General features: G+C 49.4%; 1 protein-coding gene and 1 pseudogene across 11 annotated transcripts in view; both read left to right on the top strand.

The window, feature by feature from the left end:
- UBAP2 (ubiquitin associated protein 2) overlaps nucleotides 1-12,059 on the top strand; it is a 119,086-nt gene that overhangs the window by 30,346 nt on the left and 76,681 nt on the right. The window lies entirely within an intron of this gene.
- Nucleotides 3,696-3,830, top strand: LOC120925198 (annotated as a pseudogene).

Below are 12,059 nucleotides of genomic sequence, written 5' to 3' on the forward strand. Positions count from 1 at the left end.
TTATTTATTTATTTTCCCTTCCATTTGCTAGATATCAATTTGCAATTAGTGTTATGCTAATGAATGTCTCAGTGTATTGTCCTCATAGAGAAGTCTTGAGTATAGGGTGCGCATGTGTCTGTAAATGGCGGATGCGGCACACGTGAGGTATCAAAATGAGATCAATAATTATGGGGCCATAGTTGACTCTAAACTGATAACCCATAAAGGCTTTTAAAGCTTTTCCAATTTTGGGTATTGTTGTTTTTCGCCATGTCATGGGCACGCACAAATTTTAGGATTGATATGTTTGGTATCTAGTCACTCAAAGCCCCCCCCCCCCATTGTTTATATTGGGAGTCTCCAAATTTTCTCAACAAAGAGCCAGTTGACTTTGAGGGGGCCAAACTGTGGCAAGCGTAAGTATAAAATTCCCTGGCGTCAATGAGTCAAGAATGCTCCATCGTTGGTATTAGTGAGAGGAATATTTCCCCATGGTTGGTATCGCTGGTGTCGGTGGGAGTAGTAGCGTTCCATCGCTGGTGTCGGTGGGAGTAGTAGCGTCCGGTCGCGGGTGTCGGTGGGAGGGGTAGCGTCCTGTCGCGGGTGTCGGTGGGAGGGGTAGCGTCCTGTCGCGGGTGTCGGTGGGAGGGGTAGCGTCCTGTCGCGGGTGTCGGTGGGAGTAGTAGCGTCCGGTCGCGGGTGTCGGTGGGAGGGGTAGCGTCCTGTCGCGGGTGTCGGTGGGAGGGGTAGCGTCCTGTCGCGGGTGTCGGTGGGAGGGGTAGCGTCCTGTCGCGGGTGTCGGTGGGAGGGGTAGCGTCCGTTCGCGGGCGTCGGTGGGAGGGGGTAGCGTCCTGTCGCGGGTGTCGGTGGGAGGGGTAGCGTCCGTTCGCGGGTGTCGGTGGGAGGGGGTAGCGGGTGTCGGTGGGAGGGGGTAGAGTCCGGTCGCGGGTGTCGGTGGGAGGGGGTAGCGTCCGGTCGGTGGGAGGGGGTAGCGTCCGGTCGCGGGTGTCGGTGGGAGGGGGTAGCGTCCGGTCGGTGGGAGGGGGTAGCGTCCGGTCGCGGGTGTCGGTGGGAGGGGGTAGCGTCCGGTCGCGGGTGTCGGTGGGAGGGGGTAGCGTGCGGGTGTCGGTGGGAGGGGGTAGCGTGCGGGTGTCGGTGGGAGGGGGTAGCGTGCGGGTGTCGGTGGGAGGGGGTAGCGTGCGGGTGTCGGTGGGAGGGGGGTAGCGTCCGGTCGCGGGTGTCGGTGGGAGGGGGTAGCGTGCGGGTGTCGGTGGGAGGGGGTAGCGTCCGGTCGCGGGTGTCGGTGGGAGGGGGTAGCGTCCGGTCGCGGGTGTCGGTGGGAGGGGGTAGAGTCCGGTCGCGGGTGTCGGTGGGAGGGGGTAGCGTCCGGTCGCGGGTGTCGGTGGGAGGGGGTAGAGTCCGGTCGCGGGTGTCGGTGGGAGGGGGTAGAGTCCGGTCGCGGGTGTCGGTGGGAGGGGGTAGCGTCCGGTCGCGGGCCATAATAATATTTAGTATTTTTTTTTTTTTTTTTTTTTAAAGGTGAATTTGACCTTTTTAAGTGTTTTTTTTTTTTTTTTTTTTTTTTTTTTTCTTTCTTTAAAACTTTAATTTTGATAAATGGTTAAGCAAATATTATAAAATTGCAATAACCAACTTTTATATATATATATATATATAATATATTCTCCAGGGCCTCTGCTTTCAGAAAATGTTTTGGGGGTTCTAGCTGATTTTAACATGTATGTGAGAAATGTCAGCAGCAAGTGGTTAAACCACGACCATACTCTTATCACTATAGCTTTCCATACACTTTATTATATGTACATGTGAGGTGTGTTCAATTGCAAGCCACTTTCAGGAAGTCCGGTACCTTCCAGAGAACAGAACAGGGAAACACTCTGTGCCTTCAATACAATGCATACATGAATTGCATGATATCTTGTTGGAACCGCCTATTTGTCAGTCTACATTGATAAATTGAGGACTATGAAAGGGAATGAAATGCTTCTCTCTCTTTTTTTCCTTCAAATAGAGTGCTGCGTGCGGAACGTATGGAATGTCTCACCTTCACTTCACTTGTCAGCTGTGGCCTGCCAATGACCTGATTCTCTAGTAGTTGATGGCAGGGTGGCAAAATCTTTATTTTTGTGTGGCCAGCTTTGATTATAGAGTGTGCCTGTGATCAGACTGCCGCCTTTAATGGTATGCATATCTTTGGATATCTCTGCAAATGGGATTTTTACATTTTTCAAGTCTTTGCTCTCTATAAGCGTCTTAGATTGTAAGCTCACAGGGACAGGGCCCTTTTTTAACCCCTTGTTTTGAATTGTACCGTTGGTAGAGCTGCACGATTAATCGCGGAGAGAATCGCGATTTCGATTCTCCCCGCCCACGATCTCCCCGCGGGATGACCCGCGATTCTTATTTTTCACAGCAAGCTGCGTAGGGCCCCCCCCCCCCCCGAGTCATTATTCAGGGCCCCCGATTATTCGCTGCTGACGCCACTAGAGGTCTGCGGCCGGGCGGAGACAATGTCTCCGGCCGCCATTTTATTGTAGACCAACTGACCAAGCAATAGGAATTGCCGGGGTGCTCTGCACCGTCGTTGGTCCCGAGTCGGCACTGAGCTTTCCCGCAGCAGCCGCGCTGAATCACGAGCCGAGCGCATGTCAGAGAGGGCGCCCCCACCTCCTCCGGCCAGGCGGCCACTGACCCGCCCGTGTACAAGTTACAACATGGTTCGGTAAGCTCACATCACAAGTGCCTTATTGCAGTTGATAGGACTGTGCGTGATTGTTTTGCAACGTCTCTATGCCTTGTTGCTTCATGAGTGTAGTGCCCCCAGCCTGTGTGAATGATGCTTTCCTCCCTCCCCCTGCTAGCCCCCATGTATGCGGAAGTCCGTCCATCCTGGCATCATCTCCACAAATGCAAATTTTTCCCAGTGTTAACGCTTTCATTTCCTAAGCCACTGCCCCCACATCTACGGTGCTCTTGAATTCTTTACTACCCCCAAAGTACATAGTGGTTTGACTCTAGGCAGTGTAACTTTACACAAGAAGGGTTTATATTGCATTTTATTTGTCAGGCTATAAATCTAATACAGTAATGTTGCTGTCATGTTTGACTTATGCATTTTACCATTACCAGGTGTTGGTGAGATATGATTTATGATGGGTTTTTAATGGTAATTTGCAGGACAAGCTGTGCATTAATGGGTCAAAGCTGGCTGGCTTCATGTTTCATTTGAGAGCTGAAGAGTTGAAGCATGTATGTGTTTTAAAGGGGGTTAAGTAGCCTCATAGATCCACCCTTGCTTAGCTTGACCCTCTCTCTGTCCACTACCCTCTCTCTCTCAGCCCCTCTCTCTGTCCACTACCCTCTCTCTCTCAGCCCCTCTCTCTGTCCACTACCCTCGCTCTCAAAGAGACCCGTGATATTTCTATAATGTTAAAGACCATATAACTCAAAGTTTGATTCTGCTTTTTTCATAGGAGTTATATGGTCTTTAACATTATAGACATATCACTGGTCTGTTTTTTATATATTCATATTTTCAGATAAATCACAGATTTATATGGGGGGGTGTTCTGGCATTCAGTTTTTGAGAATCGTCAGAGAATCGTGATCTTTAGTCTAAGCAAAAGAATCGTGATTCTCATTTTGACCAGAATCGTGCAGCCCTAACCGTTGGTGTATTTTTATCCTCATGACATGCTTCTCGGCCTTTTGGCTAAGATCAAGTGTAGTATCTGTTCTTATCAGTTGCCAATAGGTGGTGGGAAGCTGACTGTCCCCAGTACCTGGGCAGAGGGAACGGGATGGCAGTTGGCGGATGCTAAGCCTGTTGGTGTGGAGGTGAAAGCCTTCTGATCGGGACAGAGAGGCATGAGGTCGAAGCTGAAGGGCCGGGTCCCTGGCTTTTGGCCTGGATTTGGTGATGTCTGCCCCAGTCAGTTGTTCGGGAGAGAACCCTTGCTCCTCCTTTTACCGGGAGGGGCGGGTAGTATTTCCCGAATGTAATTAGGTGGGAGAGTTGGAGGTTGTGGGTAGTAGCCTGCTTAGGTGGGCTCTCCCCAACCTCTTCTCCTACCTTCCTGGCTGGGAAGGGCGCTGCCGGTCCGGACCGGGGGTCAGGGACCGTTGAAAAGCCTGTGGAGATAGTGCCCCTGGAGTGGCAGTCCAGGGGTGCCATACATTGCACAAGTGTTTGAAAGGGGCACTCATCATGTGGCACCTTAGGTCACTGATCTCCTCACACACTTTTTAGCACCTGCCTCTAGGGCCAGGCCTTTTGGCTAGGACCAGAGGAACTTTTGTTTCCTGGCCGGAGGGCCGGCCAACGTATTGCACGTTGGTCACTTTCTACTCACCTCTCCCACCTTCCCCCGCTTTCTTTTTTATTTAACCCCGTGTTTGTCACATTTTTGTCTTTTTTTGTTTGGTGCTTGCACTTTATGTGGCGAGTAGGGTGCTGGTCCTCGGGCCAGCTCTGAAAGTCTTGGGAGTCGGTGGACATGGCCTTCTGGCTTAGTTCGCCGGCTCTTATGGGGTCTCCCTTCGGGGGAGCCTCACCGTGGAGGGTTCTGTTTCGGCAGTCCCTCCGAGGAGTTCGGGTCCTTGTGGCTTCGGCTGCTTGGGCCAAGGTGGGTCCATATGGCTTCGGCTGTATGGGCCACAGATTACTCTTTTCCCTGCCAGGAGCCTAACGCCCCGGGGGATCAGAGCTGGGTCCTTTTCGGAGGACCACTTGACGATGCACCCGTCACAGTTTTTTGTGTTTCACTGTGTGTGTGTGTGTGTGTGTGTGTGTGTGTGTGTGTGCACATTTTTTCCTGCACCGGGTGAAGTTTTTGGGTTGTGTTTTGCACGCCACAGGCTTTTCAACAGAAAAAATGACATGTCAGAGGAAGCCCCCTCATGGCTGAGGACAGAATTAGAAATAGACGTTAAAAACTTAACATCAAGTCACTGGGACCAGACGGCTTTCACCCAAGGGTCCTTAAGGAACTCGGTCAAGTAATTGCCAGATTCGATTTTGTGTCCAAATACAATTTTAAAAAAAATTGTGCTTAAAAGTAACAGAATAAACGTGACAGAAGTCTCCTGCAACAATATCCTGTGAATGCAACTCTTGATCTAATAGGCAACTGACCAGTGTCATTCGTTGCCAAATGAAAATGACCCCCTTATTCAGAGTGGGCCTATAAATGCTCAGGCTGTGGCTGTAGAATCTCAATGGCATCTCTTTCCACGAGTCCCAGCGTTGTCTGTATAGATAGGCGGTAAATACACCCACACAATCGTGCCAAAATAAGCAGATCAGTTCTCCTCAGTGCAGAAATCATAAAACACCATTTATTTATAAAACCGGGGAAGATGTTTAGTTTATGACTAAATGCGTTGGGCGCAGCCTCTCCTGTTATGTCATCACATACAGCAGGGTTCGACAAAATCCGGGCGCCCGGTCGCAGTTGCGACTAGAATTAGCAACCTGGCGCCCAGGGAAGGAAGCATAGGCCTGCAGAAAGCCGCATTCTACGGCCTCAATTACAGGCCGGCAGCCCGATGCGATCGTGCGGCGGGGGCGCACGGGGACACAGGATACCCCATCCTTTTTTGATTGCCTATGTAACACGTTCTGTAGTGCAAATCTGCAAAAAGCACTTAAAATGCATAGGTGTGAATCCAGCCTTATGAGACATCCAGGGTCTAAAAGACACTGCATGTCTCCCCTGTGCTCCACTGAATGTAATGTAATCCACATCGCACTGCATTACATTCTTTCCTGGCCTTAAAGCGGGAGTTCACCCATTTATGAATTTTTTTTTTTCTCCCATAAGGTTCCTGCTCGTTCGGTCTAGGGGAATCGGCTATTTGTAGTAAAATATGAGCAGTACTTACCCGTTTTCGAGCTGCATCTTCTCCGTCGCTTCCGGGTATGGGTCTTCGGGAGCGGGCGTTCCTTCTTGATTGACAGCCTTCCGAGAGGCTTCCGGCGGTCGCATCCATCGCGTCACTCGTAGCCGAAAGAAGCCGAACGTTGGTGCGGCTCTATACTGCGCCTGCGCACCGACGTTCGGCTTCTTTCGGAAAATCGTGACGCGATGGATGAGACCGTCGGAAGCCTCTCGGAAGACTGTCAATCAAGAAGGAACGCCCATTCCCGAAGCCCATACCCGGAAGCGACGGAGAGGATGCATCTCGTAAACGGGTAAGTACTGCACATATTTTAAAATAAATAGCCGATTCCCCTAGTAATAACGAGCAGGAATCTAAGGGGGAAAAGTGCCCTCTAAGGGTGAACCCCCGCTTTAATGGCTGTGGAAACTGTCAAGTCAGAAACAAGAAGTGGAGGAGAGTGGTCATGTGTCCCCTCTCCTCCCTCCCCTCTACCCGACGGCTATACAGGTCCGCAGATGGGCAAGCAGAGCCCCCCCGGTACATAGTGGGTGGGGTGCGCACAAGGTGTGTGGAGAATTTTGGGCAGTAGCCCAGGCGCCAGGACTCAATTTCTTGTCGTCATGGTGACCTGGCACCTGGGATTTTTCGAGCCCTGATTTAAAGCACTTTATTAGAGAGGACATCTGCCTCTTCTTTTTTTTTTTGCAGCTCACTATTACTTTTTATGCATAATTTTGTGCGGGTTTCCAATTTATAATATTAGCTTGCGTAATATGAATGGGCTTTCAAGCTGAAAGTCCTTCTGCCATGGTTGAAAAATCTCCTGTTCTCTTTACTGATGCTGGACTTTTAGAAACATTATAAACCTGTTTGTTGCCCATTTCCTTTTACAGGAGCAACCTTCAGGATCCTGTACATACTTTCCCTGTAACTCGCCTTGTACATTTTTACTCGCTGAGCAAGCAGGACAGAACATGTTTCACAAATGCAATGATTGTCTGGTATTTATTGGCTAGTCTGGTGGAGAAGGTAGCTTTAGGATTCCTCTTCCACACTTTTCACATACATAGCCATATTCAGGTAGCGTTACGCCGTCGTAACTCTGAATCTGCGCCGTCGTATATTTAAGTGTATTCTCAAATTGAGATACACTTAAATCTAGCTAAGATACGACCGCCGGCGCCGGCGTATCTTGGCTGTCTATTTACGCCGGCCGCTAGGGGCGTGTACGCTGATTTACGCCTAGAAGGTGTAAATCGGCGTGTTAAGCCTATTCACGAACGTACGAGATACGCTACGCCTGCCTAACATTAGGCACTTCTTCCTGAATCCAGCTAACAGTTTTTATTTCCTAAAAAAATTAATAAAAAAAAAATAGAAAACTATTTATCATTTTCCTTCAACTTCACAATTAGGTGCCACTTTGTGTTGGTCTATCACATAAAATCCCAATAAAATGCATTTACGTTATTGGTTGTAAGTGACAAAAATGTGGACAATTTCAAGGGGTATTGATACTTTATCAAGGCATTGTACAGTCGCCTTTAAAATGAACTTGGTGAGGGCAAAAACATAGAAGCCATCCTGGAATTTTTAACCACTTCAGCACCGGAGGATTTGGCTGCCCAATGACCGGGCAATTTTTTGAGATTCGGCACTGCATCACTTTAACTGACAATTGCGCGGTCGTGCTACATGGCTCCGAAACAAAATTGATGTAGTTTTTTTTTTTTTTTTCTCTACCACAAATAGAGCTTTCTTTTGGGGGTATTTGATCACCTCTGCCGTTTTTTTGTTTTTGTTTGTTTGTTTATAGCGCAAAAAATAGAGCGACAATTTTGAAAACAAAAAAAAAAAAATATATATATATATATATATATATATATATATATATATATATTTATCGGCGTATACCGCACACTTTCCCCCCCTTAAAATAAGGGGGAAATCGTGGGTGCGCGATATACGCCGATGCCCGCACTCAGTTTGAATGCCTGCGTTGACATATACCGAGTGCAGTACACTCGGCTACATTCGGCCAGGCTCGGCTTCGTTTGTGCTCACGCATAAACGTCACAAAGCGTGAGCACGAGCGAAGCCAAGCCTGGCCGAATGTTGCCGAGTGTTCTGCACTCGGTATATGTCGGCGCAGGCATTCAAACTGAGCGCGGGAAGCGGCGATTCGACGGGGAGACAGCGCGGCAGAACACCACCGAAGCCGCAGACGGACGCCGGACCCGACGAGGCCGCCGCGCAAGACACCAAAAATGTTAGTACTAAAAATTTTTTTTTACAGGAATTGCGGGTCCACATTAGGGGTGCGCGCAATACCCCGATAAATAAATTTTTATATATATATATATATATAAAGAAAAATATGTAGAAGAATACATATCGGCCTAAACTGGGGGGGGGGGGGGGGGATTTTTGGGGGATATTTATTATAGTAAAAAGTTAAAAATATTGCTTTTCAAAATTGTCGCTCTATTTTATATCTTGTGACTGCGACATTATGGCGGACACATCAGACACTTTTTTGATGCTATTTTGCGACCATTGTCATTTATACAGCGATCAGGGCTATAAAAATGCACTGATTACTGTGTAAATGACACTGGCAGTGAAGAGGTTAACCAGTAGGGGTTAAGTGTGTCCTAGGGAGTGATTCTAACGGTGTGGGGGATGACAGGGAGCAGTAGATCAGTGTCCTGTCACTGGGCAGAACGGGGATATGCCTTGTTTACAGTGGCATCTCCCCTTTCTGCAGTTCCGTGACACGATCGCGGGACACCGGCAGACATCGAGTCCCCCGGTCACAGAGCTCTCGGCAGGAGTGCATGCCCGCAGGGCGCGAAATTCAAAGTGACGTGTGTATATATACGTTGCTTTGCGCAGCCGTGCCATTCTGCCAACGTATAAGTGCAGGAGGCGGTCGGCAGGTGGTTAAACATGCAAGCTTCAGATCAATAACACCAATCAAGTCTAGTCACTGAGCTTGAATAGGTATGCTGGACAGGGCTAAAAAAATAAATATTTTTTCTAAATAACTTGGTTAGGAGGCTACGATCACCATGATCGGTAGGAGCCTGCATACCTTCTGGAGGTGGGGGCAATTCTTTCTTTAAATTTTCATTTGCAGGGCTGAAGACTTTGCACCTTTACCGCTCCACTGGCAGTTGTTGAAATGGAGCTTGCTACTTCTCTGAAATTAGGTCACAGTGGTTCACAGACTTCAAGTATCCCAGAGGACACGGCGACAGATCTCTGACATGCTTTGGGGATTAACATATTTGTATCGGGGGGTTGGGGGTTGTGCGTAGGGAGCCGTAGTCCCTGAAATTTGAAGCTTGTCCTCGGAACAGTTGTTAAATTACTTGTTGTTCAACTATTCTTGTAGCCAAGACTGGAATTAGAAAACTACATAGGCATGTTTCTTTAGAACAACCCCCCCCCCCCTACAAGCCATATGTACCTACAGAGCCACTCGACTTCTTGCTTTCGCAGTGGTAAATCGATCACGTTCTAGTACTTTTGAGTTACTATTATGGAGTTGTAATTGAACCCAGACTGTTAATTTATTTTGGGTTTGGGAATTATTTATTAGGGTCAAAAATAGATCTTTACCGAGATTAATAATGGGAGGGAAAAGTACAGAATTCCGAGCTTCCACCAGAACACAGATGGAGGGGAAATCTTCCAATGGGGACCTTTGTTTTGCTTGCTGTCTAAGACTAGGTTCACATCTGAGTGGAGATCTGCAAAGAAACGGTGCTGCTGCTTAGGAGATGTATGGGGGTACCACATATTAACCCCAATGGCAATACTACATACTTGGACCCCGCTGCTTGGCTTTCCCCTACTTGGACCCCGCTGCTAGGCTTCCCCCTACTTGGGCCCGCTGCTCGGCTTCCCCCTACTTGGGCCCGCTGCTCGGCTTCCCCCTACTTGGGCCCGCTGCTCGGCTTCCCCCTACTTGGGCCCGCTGCTCGGCTTCCCCCTACTTGGGCCCGCTGCTCGCCTTCCCCCTACTTGGGCCCGCTGCTCGGCTTCCCCCTACTTGGGCCCGCTGCTCGGCTTCCCCCTACTTGGGCCCGCTGCTCGGCTTCCCCCTACTTGGGCCCGCTGCTTGGCTTCCCCCTACTTGGGCCCGCTGCTCGGCTTCCCCCTACTTGGGCCCGCTGCTCGGCTTCCCCCCTACTTGGGCCCGCTGCTCGGCTTCCCCCCTACTTGGGCCCGCTGCTCGGCTTCCCCCTACTTGGGCCCGCTGCTCGGCTTCCCCCCACTTGGCCCCGCTGCTCGGCTTCCCCCCACTTGGCCCCGCTGCTCGGCTTCCCCCCACTTGGCCCCGCTGCTCGGCTTCCCCCCACTTGGGCCCGCTGCTCGGCTTCCCCCCACTTGGGCCCGCTGCTCGGCTTCCCCCCACTTGGACCCGCTGCTCGGCTTCCCCCCACTTGGACCCGCTGCTCGGCTTCCCCCCACTTGGAGCCTTGTGGAAATACCTGTATTACACAGGTATCTGCTCACTCCTCCTCCCCCTGAAAGGTGCCAAATATGACACCGGAGGGGGGGGAAGGATTCCGAAAGGGGAAGTTTCATTTTTGGGTGGAACTCCTCTTTAAGGCCCCTTTCACACAGGGCGGATCAGTAATGATCTGCCCCGTTAACCTCTGCTTGCTCAGCGGGGATCGCTCCGTTGATCCCAACTGAGCCGGCGGATGACAGGGTGGTCCCCGCACACTGTGCAGGGACCGCCCTGTCTTTTCTCCGCTCTCCCCTATGGGGGGATCGGATGAACACGGACCGTCTGTCCGTGTTTACCCGATCCGCCAGACGGATGGAAAAGTAGGTTTTTCCTCCGTCACACTGTGGCGGGTCGGATGTCAGCGGGCATGTCACCGCTGACATCCGCGGCTCCATAGAGGAGCACGGAGTGCCCGTTCAGATCCACCTAAAAAACTGTCGGGCGGACCTTAGCCCTAAGACTGAAAGAAGCCTTGAAAGGACATAACAGCCATATTACAAGCGACTGTTAAAGACTGTTGCCAAGTAACAGGAGATACTTTTGTGTTGCTGGGTTATAAACCTAAGTGGGTGCAAGAAAAGCTTCCCTGCATATTTAAAAAAAAAATTTAACATTAGATTGAGGCTAATTATGGGAAGCACAATCGGGTGTTTTTTTTTTTTTTTTTTTAAATCAATGCAGTACTTACCGTTTTAGAGATCGATGTTCTCCGCGGCTTCCGGGTATGATCTGCGGGACTGGGCGTTCCTATTTGATTGACAGCCTTCCGACCGTCGCATACAGCGCGTCACGAGTTGCCGAAAGAAGCCGAGCGTCGGTGCGGCTTTATACGGCGCCTGCGCACCGACGTTCGGCAACTTGTGACGCGCTGTATGCGACGGTCGGAAGGCTGTCAATCAAATAGGAACGCCCAGTCCCGAAGACCATACCCGGAAGCGGCGGAGAACATCGATCTTTAAAACGGTAAGTACTGCATTGATTTAAAAAAAAAAAAAACACCCGATTCTGCTTCCCGTAATTACCCTTAATCTAATGTTAAAAATGTGTTTTTCGGGTGAAGTACCGAAGTTTGGCACCATTCCACGAGCGTGTGAAATTTTGAAGCGTGACATGTTGGGTATCTATTTACTCGGCGTAACTTCATCTTTCACATTTATGCAAAAAAATTGGGCTAACTTTACTGTTTTTCTTTTTTTTTTTTTTTTAAAGCGTGAAACTTTTTTCCCCCCAAAAAAACGCGTTTGAAAAATTTCTGCGCAATTACCGTGCGGGATAAACATTTGCAATGACAGCCATTGTATTCTCTAGGGTCTCTGCTAAAAAAAAAAAATCGATATAATGTTTGGAGGTTCTATGTAATTTTCTAGCAAAAACATAATTTTTACATGTAGGAGAGAAATGTCAGAATTGGCCCGGGATGGAAGTGGTTAAGTCGGTTGTGTTGTAGGTTTAGCGTCCACTTTATCCCTACACCAATTCTTCATAAACAGCAGCTAGGCTTGTTATCAGGAAATAGATAAAATGAAGGGTAGCTGTGCTATTTATGGCTGTACTTTGTGTTGGTTTGTTAGTCCTATGCTGCGTTGTGTTCTCTTCTTCTACGTTGAGCTGTGTAGTTTGTTTCCTTTGTTTGGATCCTACAGCTGTCATC

The sequence above is a fragment of the Rana temporaria genome, chromosome 1, assembly GCF_905171775.1.
Source record: "Rana temporaria chromosome 1, aRanTem1.1, whole genome shotgun sequence".
NCBI lineage: Eukaryota > Metazoa > Chordata > Amphibia > Anura > Ranidae > Rana > Rana temporaria.